Raw genomic sequence first — 11520 nt, 5'->3', positions numbered from 1 at the left:
TTTTTTTTTGAGATGGAGTTTCGATCTTGTTGCCCAGGCTGGAGTGCAGTGTTGCGATCTTGGCTCACTGCAACCTCTGCCTTGCAGGTTCAAGCAATTCTCCTGCCTCAGCTTCCCAAGTAGCTGGGATTACAGACACCTGCCACCACACCCAGCTGATATTGTCATATTTTTAGTAGAGACGAGGTTTCACCATATTGGCCAGGCTGGTGTCGAACTCCTGACCTCAGGTGATCTGCCCGCCTCGGCCTCCCAAAGTGCTGGAATTACAGGTGTGAGCCACCAGGCCCGGCCGCTGTCACAATTTTTGAAAAGGTGGTTTCATCTTCACCCAGGCGTGGGGACTTGCCGCTGGCTCCCCGTCAGACACACCTGCTGTGCGTCAGCTCTGGGTCCGTCGGACACACTGCTGTGCGTCAGCTCTGGGTCCGTCGGACACACTGCTGTGCGTCAGCTCTGGGCTCCGCTTTAGGACACCTGGGAGGTGTCCCCGTTTAGAATCTGATTTCCTGTTTTAAGCTCTCCCCAGAATTTCTCGTGACTCCAGTCTGCATTGTGGCCCCCACCCCCGTGAATAATGGGGAGAATAAATATGGACCCAGTTTTGTCTACATCACAGGGCTGCTGTGAGAATCAAAAAGGGTGAAAAAACCTCCCTAACGGTAGAGACCAGAGTCTAACTGCAATTTTGCATTTTTTCTTAACCATCCTCCTGTTGTTTGATGGTGTTTGCCATTTTCTCTGCTATATATAGCACTGCGATGAACATCTTTACATGACTGCATGCGGGCGAAGGGAAAACTTCCCTTTTCCCTCTGAAGGTTCACTGAAAATCAACTGGCAAAAGGCAGATTAGTAGGAGAAAAAGCATACACATTTACTAACTTTCATGGGAGAGAATTACAGTGTGATTACCCCAATCTCCCAGTGGGGTACAGAAGCTTGTGTACTCTTTTTCCTAGAGGAGCAAGGAGATGGGGAATATACAGCATTCTTTTGAGGAGCAGTAAATGATTATTACAGAGAATGAATGGACCAGGGAGACAGAAATTAACTTGTAAATGGAATGAGTCTGAGAGGCAGACATTATCTTGTGGAAAAGTCCACCCAGGTGTGGTTGGACCTCTGACTTCTTTTCTTCCAGCTTCTTTTCTGCAGTGGATAGTGGCGTAACAGAGGGATAGAAGGCAAATGTGTTTCTTTCGGCAAGACGCTTTCTAGGTCAGATAAGAAAATTCTGCACTTGAGCACTTGAGGGGTGAAAGGGAGAGAACAAGACAAGGTTAGAGAGACCTTGATGCTCAGGCTTATTTCTGAGGCCTTTCAATTTTCAAAAGCACTCAGCATGCCCAAGCGCCATATTCTGAGGAATCATTTTCTGCACCCCAACACATATTTTTGGTTAAAGTATATAAATGGTTTCTATGGCTTTTCAACCTGATAATCGAAAGGATCAGAATCCTGTTCTAAAGAGTTCATGCGGCCAGTGGCTAACGCCTGTAATCCCAACACTTTGGGAAGCCGAGTGGGGAAAGTGGAGCACCTGAGGTCAGGAGTTCGAGACCAGCCCAGCCAACATAGTGAAACTCTGTCTCTACTAAAAATACAAAAATTAGCCAGGCATGGTGGCACGTACCTGTAATTCCAGCTATTCAAGAGGCTGAGGCAGGAGAATCGGTTGAACCTGGGAGGTGAAGGTTGCAGTGAGCTGAGATTGCGCCACTGCATTCCAGCCTGGGCAACAGAGCAAGACTCCATCTCAAAAAAAAAAAAACACGAGTTAATGCAAGTGCAAAATTTAAGGATGACTGTCCGGGAAACACAGACTTCAGAGGAATGGAATCAATGCTCTGAAATGGAGAAGTTAAGGTTTTACTTCTATAGGTAGAAACAGAGAAGTTTAGCAGGATGACTAAAGTTTAGCAGCCTTTTCCATACAAGGCTGGTTTATGAATTATAGCAATCTGACTTGTTGCAGCTTGTTCTTTTTCAGGAAAGGTATAGTCAACAATCTATCTTGAGTAAATTGATTGTCACAGAGCCTTTGGTGCTATCTGGTCGGAGTCAGGTGCAAGAGAGGAAAGAAGGAAGTTAACCTACAAGGAGAGTCAGTAATGAGGAAAAAGGGGTCTTTCCTCCAGTGCCGTTTAGTCTTTTACAACATTTTACAAAAGAATGTAGGTGGGGAAAAGGTTGATCTACAATCAGAGAAACAACCTGTGGCTGCCTGTTATGTGACTCGGGCCCCACTTTTCTTCCAAGTCTCCAAATACAATCCCAACAGGTTTGTAAGCAGACAGGGAGGGTCTTCAGGGACTATAGGCATTTCGTCAGCCAGAGCAATAAGCCTGTTTGACAGCCTCCTGCTTTGCAGCGTGTTTTATCCCGAACCCTATGTTGAATGTGGTCACCTCGTTGCTGGCACCAGCTCCTGACAGACCCAGGCAACTTCTAGATCAAGCTTGTCCAACCAGCGGCCCAGGACGGCTTTGAATGTGACCCAACACAAATTCATAAACTTTCTTTGAACATGATGAGATTTTTTTTGCAATTTTGTTTAGCTCATTAGATACAGTTAGTATTAGTGTATTTTACGTGTGGCCCAAGACAATTCTTCTTCTTCCAGTGTGGCCCAGGGAAGCCAAAAGATTGGACACCCCTGTTCTAGATGAACCTGAGTGCACATTCCTCATGACCACGCTGACCATGAGCTCCACCTTGGGAGGAGCCACACCTTCATCACCATCACAGGCAACCTGTGGGCTGGCACGATGATGCCCTGTGTCTGCAGCCGCGGGCCCCTCGTCCCCTCCATCACTGCATAAAGCCCTCCTGTCACTTTCCCTCAGGGAGACACTGCTTTGGAGAATCCTCGCAGGGCTCTTCTTACCTGTGTCGAGTCATCAAACTCCTACTGATCCAAACCTGCGTTCTCGTGGAGAGCCGTTTGAGATTCACCAGGTGAATGAACCCGTTTTTTTCTGGGTATCAGGTCGAATGTGGATTACTTATTTTCACAAGCTCTTGACGTGTTCTGTCAAATTGCTGTTTCCCAGAGAGTAGACTCTGGTGACATACAAGTGTGTGGGACCATTGCATCTTATCCCAGGAGATCCACTCCTGATCTGGCATTATTCAAAATCTGCTGAATTCAAAACGGTCCTCTGCTTCCTGCTCACCAGGTCTGAAAAGAAAAAAGAAGAAGGAAAGACTACGCCTGACAAAAGACAGAGGGAGACGTTTGTATTAGTTTGCCAGTTTGAGGAAATGCCTTACTTGGCAATATTGTAAATCCAGTTTACAGCTCACTTGACAGCTTTGAAATGACCTATTTTTTGGCATACATTTGAAAAGTCAGGAGAGCTGAGACAAAATGAGAATTTATCAGTATTTAACATTTGATAAAATACCTTGAATATTTTAAATGCTCATAAAATGCTATTATGCTACGCTTTATTTTATTTTATTGATTTTATATTTTGAGACGGGGTCTCATTCTGTTGCTTAGGCTGGAGTGCCGTGGCATGATCACAGCCTACTGCAGCCTCAACCTCCTGGGCTCAAGCAATCCTCCCACCTCAGCCTCCCGAGTAACTGGGACTACAGGCACCCGCCACCACACCCGGCTAATTTTTGTATTGTTAGTAGAGATGGAATTTTGCCATGTTGCCCAGGCTGGTCTCAAACTCCTGACCTCAGGTGATCCACCCACCTTGGCTTCCCAAAGTGCTGGGATTACAGGCATGAGCTACCATGCCCAGCTGACACTATACTATTTCTGCAAGGCATTCTCCAGCATTGGGCACTATTATTTTGTTTTGTTTTTCACCCTAAACAAATAGGACGTCTAACTACCAAGTTTGTAGCTCTAGGTCTTGAGATCCATTTGTAAGAGTGGGGAAGGAGGAGGCAAAGTAATATATGTGCTAGCTAATAATTACATATTCTGCTTATTAAGAATTTACTTTCTTTTTGGCCGGGCACGGTGGCTCACACTTTGGGAGGCTGAGGTGGGTGGATCGCCTGAGGAGTTCGAGACCAGCCTGGTCCAACATGGTGAAACCCCATCTCTACTAAAAATACAAAAATTAGCCAGGCATGGTGGCGCGCACCTGTAATCCAAGCTACTCAAGAGGCTGAGGCAGGAGAATCGCTTGAACCCGGGAGGCAGAGGTTGCAGTGAACTGAGATTGTGCCATTGCACTCCGGCCTGGGCGACAGAGCGGAAAAAAAAAAAAAAAATGTACTTTCTTCCAGGTCCTGTGCCAAGCACTTGTGTTATCTCATGTATCCTTGGATCCTTTTCTGTAGGTTCAGTTACCCCCATATTACAGACAAGGAAACTGAGGTGCAGATCCCAGAGAGGGAGAGAGAGAGAGAGAGCACCATTCTGGTATGTAGCAGGGGGAGTCAGAGAACAAAAATCGGACTGACTGATAAGAGGCAGAGGCACTGGTGCGGGCTCTGTCCCCAGCTTCCAGCTCATCATTCAACCTTCTGGGCCTCGACTCTGCCCTAAGGAGAGGCTGAGGACCACGTGATGGGCACCAACGTTTGGCTTCTTCACATCCCACAGGCCAGACCCCCTGGGCCTCACCTTCCAGTGAGGGAAGGGAGAGGTGCCTGCCTTTTCTTTTTCTGCACAGAGCAGCAGGGGAGTCGTGACCTCCGGGGCTCAGCAGAGCATGAGCCTGGCCATTGCCAAGCGGCCCGCCCATCCGTGCTGTGGTTACACCATCTTCATGCTGGTTGGGGAGCCCCGAGAACTCAGGTTTGGTTCATCCTCCAAACACGTGAACACGTGTTGAGCACTGACTGAACGCAGCAGCTGTGATGGGGGCTGAACTTAGGGCCAAGGAGCCAGGCTCCACTCCACTGTGACACCAGGTGTGGGGCTCGGGGACGTCACCTCTGTGGCCTCAGACCGCAGTTTCCTTTTCTGTAAAATGGGGATGGTGATGACTACCTCGGAGGGTTGTTGTGAGGCTTAAATGCGAAGATGGGCGTGGCTGAGGCCAGCACGGGGCCCTGTAAAGTGTGAGTAGAAAGGGGCTCTCCAGGTGCACTCCGGGGATGACTCAGGCGCCCGCTGGGGATGCTCACTGGCCCGCACTGACATCCAGAATGGACCACAGGGGAGAAAGTGGCAGGCCAGCAGGAGGGAGGCACTTTCACTAGGGGCTGGGAAGGGTCCTGGGAGGGCTTCCTGGAGGAGGTAGTGTTTGCACCAAATGAAAACCGGTTCTATTCAGTGATGAGACTTGCTGCCTGCAACCAGAACTTCCATTTAAAAACTGGACAGAAGACTTCCCCCAGGAGGTAACTTCAGACTGACTCCTGCACCCAGAGAGGGCATCCTTAGAGCATCTTGGGGGAAATCCACCCACCCCTATGTATTTTATTTATTAGACTCCCTACCCCTGAATGCCCTCGCAGGACCACCAGGTTCCTGGTGCTGTCACCAAATAATACCATCTGGAAGCCTCCTCATTCCACAGGTGATTGTGAAAATAAGACCTTAAATATTTCGTTTTGTTTTTTTCCCCTGAAATAAAACCAAATATAATGACTAAGAAAAGCTCCACTTCTCCTCCAGGGCACCGCTCCCTCTGGTGGAGGGTTGGCTCCTGATTTAGATACTTTCTATATATGAATTACAGGGAAAGGGAGGCCTGGGAGCAGGTCCGGGGCAGCTCCTCCTGGCCAGCTGGGCGGCTGCCTGGGATGCCCTGCAGGCTCTCAGGGGCTGCCAGGACGCCTGGCTTCTGCCTGAAGTGAGCAGCTCTCAGTCCCTATAGGCCCCACCTCTGCGGCATCAGGAGAGGGCTGGGGCGCACACAGGGGCTTTGGTCTTTCTCCTGAGAGCAATGAGGAGCCATGGAATGTGGCAGGCAGGGGAAGGACAGGACTAGATTTGCTTTTTAGAGAAGACCCTTGGGTGATCCCAGGAGATCAGGTTGGAGGAGGCAAGGCTGGAGGCCAAGAGGTCTGGGCGGGGCCTTCAGGGAGGGGAGGAGGGAAGGGAAGAGGGGCCCACCAAAGGGTGGGGAGTAGCTCCCTGGGCTGCCCCTTGTTGGTCATGGCTCTGCCCTGGGGCCCAGGCCTGATGTCCACCTTGGGCCTGAGTTCCTGCAGGTGCAGCTACATGGGGTCTGAGCTGGCGCAGCTATGTGGGGCCTGTTCTGGGCTAGTGACTCACTTCTGAACAGCTTTGGCAGAATGAGGCAGTTTTCCCTTTCACAAAACTCATCACAGTTCAAGCCTTTGGCCCCAAACAGTGGCAGATGCCAGAGGGATTTCCTGAGGTGGTTGATGGGACTTTTGCTGAAATGGTAGCACGAACTTCACCTGGGCCTGCAGGGAGCCATCCCCTGCCTCCATCCCCTTGCTCCTCCTTGGCCTGTCCTAAATCAGGGATGGGACCTTGGTCCTTATCCAGGGCAACCTTGGCCTTCAAGCAGCATGCCTGAGCTCCTCCCTCAGGTTCTGCTCAGACGCTTCTTCCTCAGAACCTGCACGCCCCGCTGGGTCGTCACATAGCAAGGCCCATGCCTCCTCCTCCAGGACGCTGCACTCTGCCCAGATCTCCTTGGATGATGCTAGCTCATGGGGTGTGGGGAGTATGGAAGCCCAGCTTCCTTGCTTGGGGTGGGGTTTCGATTACCCTGAGATGTAACTTACATTCCAGAGCGGCCCTTGGGATGGCAATGAAGCAACTCCCTGCTGGATTGGCCAGACTTGGTGCTGTTAGTCTTCCTTCCCTCCCCTCTCCTGCTTCCCACTCCTTTCCTGGTTTATTCTGGGGCACTTCCTTAATAAATCACTTGCTCACAAATCCTCAGCAGAGAGCCTGCTTCTGGGGACCTGACCAAAGACACAGCTTCCAGGGGTCACTCCTGCTGTTTCCCATCTTGGACAGATCCTCCCTGACTGCACCCCTGTAAAACAGAATGCAACGCAGAGCTCGTCTCCTGGGGGGAAGCTTCCTGAGGTCCCATGACGCCTCGGCAGGTCCTGTTCCTGGTGCCTCAGTCCTGGGAGGTAGCCCTCCCCTTGGCTCCACCCACAATTGAGTCTGCACATAAAGTTGTTCTGCCTACCTTGGCTCTTGACTCCACCCCCACCTCATAGCCTCTCTGGGCCTCCGTGGCTCCATCTGTACAATGGGGGCACAGGCTCTGCCCCTGTGAGCGGTGGTGTGACTCTGGTTCTGGATTCCTGCTCCCAACCTCACCCTGTGGTAGCTGAGCCAGGACATCTGGAAAAGAGGAGCCCAGCTTGTTCAAGAATGAACAGTTGGGTCCCGGCTCAGAGAATCAACCATTCTGGCTATTACAACTCATTACTAAATCCCAGCTATGCCCTGAGAAGGATTAAGGAAACTGCCCTGGTAAAAAATCCCCAGCAGAAAGAATGCACTCCCTCCCAGGGAGCCCTAGAAACCTGGCCACGGGAATCTTCTCCTGGCAATCTCCAACCAATTCACATTCCGGGTATTTGCATGCCAGAGGGCCAGCTGGGCATCTGCACGATCGGCCCATGCCTGGCAGAAAAGCGGCCCGAGGTGCTGGCTTTCGGATTCACCGGCAGGACTTTAGGTAGTGCCAGCTGCTGAGGGAGCTTTGTTAGGCTGCATCGCCCCACGGAGGAAACCTGAGGCTGGATGGCAAGAAGCCTGGGCAGGGTGCTGCTCTGCCTTGAACCTGCTGGCGACCCAGGCAGGACACTGTCCCCTGTTAACCCTCAGCTTTCCCACTTAAAAGCTGGGAATGGTATCCCCATTTACAGGGATTTACTCACACAGAATATGTCTATGGAGTGTTCGCCGTGTGGGGACCCAAGCTGGGCACTGGAACCATGAAAAGGCTTGAACCCTACCCTGTCCTTGCCCTGTGTCGCTCCCAGGCTTGAAGCTGAGAAGGTAAAAGGAGAGGGTCAGAGGGAGAAGTGGGGTATGTATGTGGGGTCACATTAGCACAAAGCTAGAGGCCTGCCGCTGTGATGCCTTGAGGCTATGGGTGAATAAGCAGATGTAGCCTAAGGAGCCACTGGGGTTGGCTGGCAGGTCAGGACAGGGCAGCCATCAGGGTTGTGGTCACGTGCTTCAGTGTTACTGTCTTAATCTATTTTCTGCTGTTATCACAGAATACCGCAGACTGGGTCACTTGTGCAGAAAAGAACTGTATTTGGCACATGGTTCTGGAGGATGGGAAGTCCAGAAAAATAGTGCCAGCAACTGCAGACAGTCCTCCCGTGGCACAAGGCATCACATGGCCAGCATGCACACAAGACAGAGAGAGAAATGGGGCCAAACGTATCCTTTCATCAGGAGCTCACTCTTGCTGTAAGTGACCCACTCCTACAATAGCTGCATGAATCTCTTCGTGAGGGCCGAGCCCCTCATGACCCAATCACCCTAAAGGACCCATTTCTCAACACTGTCGTCACAATCGCAGTCACATTTCTTTCTTTCTTTCTTTCTTTTTCTTTTTCTTTTTTTTTTTTGAGATGGAGTTTCATTCTTGTCGCCCAGCCTGGAGTGCAGTGGTGCCATCTCGGCTCATCTCAACCTCCGCCTCCCAGGTTCAAGCGATTCTCCTGCCTCAGCCTCCTGAGTAGCTGGGATTACAGGTGTGAGCCACCATGCCCAGCTGCATGAGTTTTGGAGAGGACATTCAAACCACAGCAGTTACCTTCACCTGGATTTGAGTCCAGCTCAAGCGTGGTGACCTTGGGCAGGTCCTTCCGGCGGAAGGACTCGAGGCTCTCTGAGCTGCAGTTGTCTTGACTTGAAAGTGGGAATCCTGGCCGGGCACGATGGCTCACGCCTGTAATCCCAGTACTTTGGGAGGCCAAGACGGGCAGATCGTGAGGTCAGGAGATCGAGACCATCCTGGCTAACACGGTGAAACCTCATCTCTACTAAAAATGCAAAACAATTATCCGGGCATGGTGGTGGGTGCCTGTGGTCCCAGCTACTCCAGAGGCTGAGAATGGCCTGAATCTGGGAGGTAGAGCTTGCAGTGAGCCAAGATTGTGCCACTGCACTCCAGCCTGGGTGACAGATCCGTCTCAAAAAAAAAAGAAAATGGGAATCCTAACAGTACCCACTTGAAGGCTTGTTGTAGGGTGAACATCACATAGTTTGAAGCCCGATACTGTCTGAGTAGGGGTGGTTCCCTTGCCCCTCTGAATCTTCCAGGCTGGGGCCCTCTGCTCCCCAGAAGAGCAGACTGAGGGGCTGAGAAAGGGGCAGGTGCCTTCCTGTGTTGGGTGCAAGGCCGCAGCAGGCTGAGTCTGGGGGCAACCCAGGTCTGCTGATGAGCTGGGAGAACTGGGTGGCCTTCTTTCCCACCCCCGCTGCCCTGGGAAGCTGGCCTCTGGACAGCCTGGGGGTAGGTCCTGCTATGCTTCCCTTCCTTCCTCAGGGAGGCCTGGCCCCCCCCCCCACCCGCCGAGCCTGCAGCTCTGCACACTCACCCTGCCCCCAGGGCCACACCTCACTGGGAGCCAAAGTCTGAGCATATTTCTCAGGCGTCTGGGCTGGCCAATGGGTCCCGACTGGGCTCTCTGCTACCCTCTGTGGCCAGCTGCTCATATCCTTTGTATGGGAGCATCAGCTTCCAGCCATCAGACAAAAGCCCAGGCAGGGCCTGGTGAAAGCCACACTGGGCCTTGCTTGCTGTGCATCATCAGAAAATGTTCTCCCTGTCTGGGCTTCAGTTTCCATATCTGTACAATGGGCTTCCAGCATGTGCCCTGCCCCACCCCTCACCAAGCACAGACCAGAGGTAGGGAGATGATCTCTATTCAAACCCAGTTCTGCTCCTTACCAGCTGTGTGACCGTGGGCAAGTCCCTCCACTGCTCTGAGCCTCAGTTTCTTCATCTGTAAATTGGGAGTCCTAAAATCAACTTCACTGGCCTTTGTGGGGATTAAATGAACTCTTGTGTGTGGAGTGCCTGGCACGGATCACTCACTCAGTGCAGGTTCCCTTCCCTTGGGGCCGCTCTCCACCTCCTTACGCCCTGATCTGGCCTCATCTTCCACTGTGCATCTCAGCTGCTGGTGCTTCTCCTCCCTTTGGCAATGCCCACGCCCTCCAGCCTCTAGGCCTTTGCTCACGGTTTGTTCTGCCAGGAATGCCTTTTCTCCCTCTCGCATTCCTACCATTCCAAAGCATATTTCTTCATTGCTCAGCTCAAATGCTGCCTTCTCCAGGAAGGCTCTCTGAGGAGCTCTGTGCCAGCAGACAAAAACACTGATACAGGGGCATCAGAAGGGGCATCTCTCTGCCCACATCTCTCTACCTTCTGCCAGGATCAGACTCAAACATGGACATTTTTCTCCCCCACCTCGCAGTACATAAAAGTGCCCACTAGGTGGTGATAGAATGACGAAGTCCCTGTGGTGACGGGCGATAAGGGAGGCCAACAAGGCAACCCTGCATCACTCGTTCGTTTATTTAAAGAGTATTGACCGAGTATTTAAAGAGTATTGACCGAGCACCTGCACGGTGCCAGACTGTGGGGCAACCCAGCAGCAAGGCCCGACTATGTTCTAGCCTGGGGAGGCTGCACTGGCGGGAGACACAAAAACAAGGAAATAAATAAAGCAGGAAAAACATGGGACAGAGATGAAGGTTACACAGAAAATGCTGGGGCCCAGGATTGCTTGAGGCCAAGAGTTCAAGACCAGCCTGGCCAACATGGTGAAACCCCATCTCTACAAAAAGTACAAAAATTAGCCAGGCGTGGTGGTGTGCACTGGTAGTCCCAGCTATTTGGGAGGCTGAGGTGGGAGGATCCCTTGAGACTGGGAGGCAGGGGTTGCAGTGAGCTGAGATTTCACCACAGTGCTCCAGCCTGGGTGACAGAGTGAGACCCCTGTCCAAAAAAAAAAAGAAAAAAGAAAAAAAGAAGGAAAGGAAAGGAAGGGAAGGGAAGGGAAGGGAAGGGAGGGGAAGGGAGGGGAAGGGAGGGGAAGGGAAGGGAAGGGAAAAAGGAAGGAAAAATCCCGGCCTTTGAGTGCGTCCAGCCTTCTGACTGAGCATTTTTTCAGTGCAGAGCCACACTTTGAACCTGAGAGACCAACTAAGCTGGATGATTCTCAAAGTGCGGTCTGTGGACCAGCAGCAGTAGCAGCACCCAGGAACTCAAAGGAAATGCAGGTTCTCTGGCCTCTGCCGAATGCACTGAATCAGAATCTGCATTTTAACAAGATCCCCACGTAATTCCTTTTTAAGTTAAAGTGAGAAGCTCTGCCCAAGTCCAGAGGCTTAGGGACAAATGACACCCACAAGCCAAATCTGGCCACCTAGTTTTGTATGAATCCCACGCTAAGAATGGGTCCTGCTCAGAAAAAAAAAAAGAAAGAAAAATCTAGAGAATATTTTGTGATAAATAAAAGATATGTGAATTCAAATTTTTTTTTTTTTTTTTTTGAGCGGGAGTCTCGCTCTGTCGCCCAGGCTGGAGTGCAGTGGCCGGATCTCAGCTCACTGCAAGCTCCGCCTCCCGG

The sequence above is a fragment of the Mandrillus leucophaeus genome, unplaced genomic scaffold (assembly GCF_000951045.1).
Source record: "Mandrillus leucophaeus isolate KB7577 unplaced genomic scaffold, Mleu.le_1.0 Scaffold929, whole genome shotgun sequence".
In the NCBI taxonomy this organism is placed as follows: domain Eukaryota; kingdom Metazoa; phylum Chordata; class Mammalia; order Primates; family Cercopithecidae; genus Mandrillus; species Mandrillus leucophaeus.
This window is presented reverse-complemented; position numbering follows the sequence as displayed.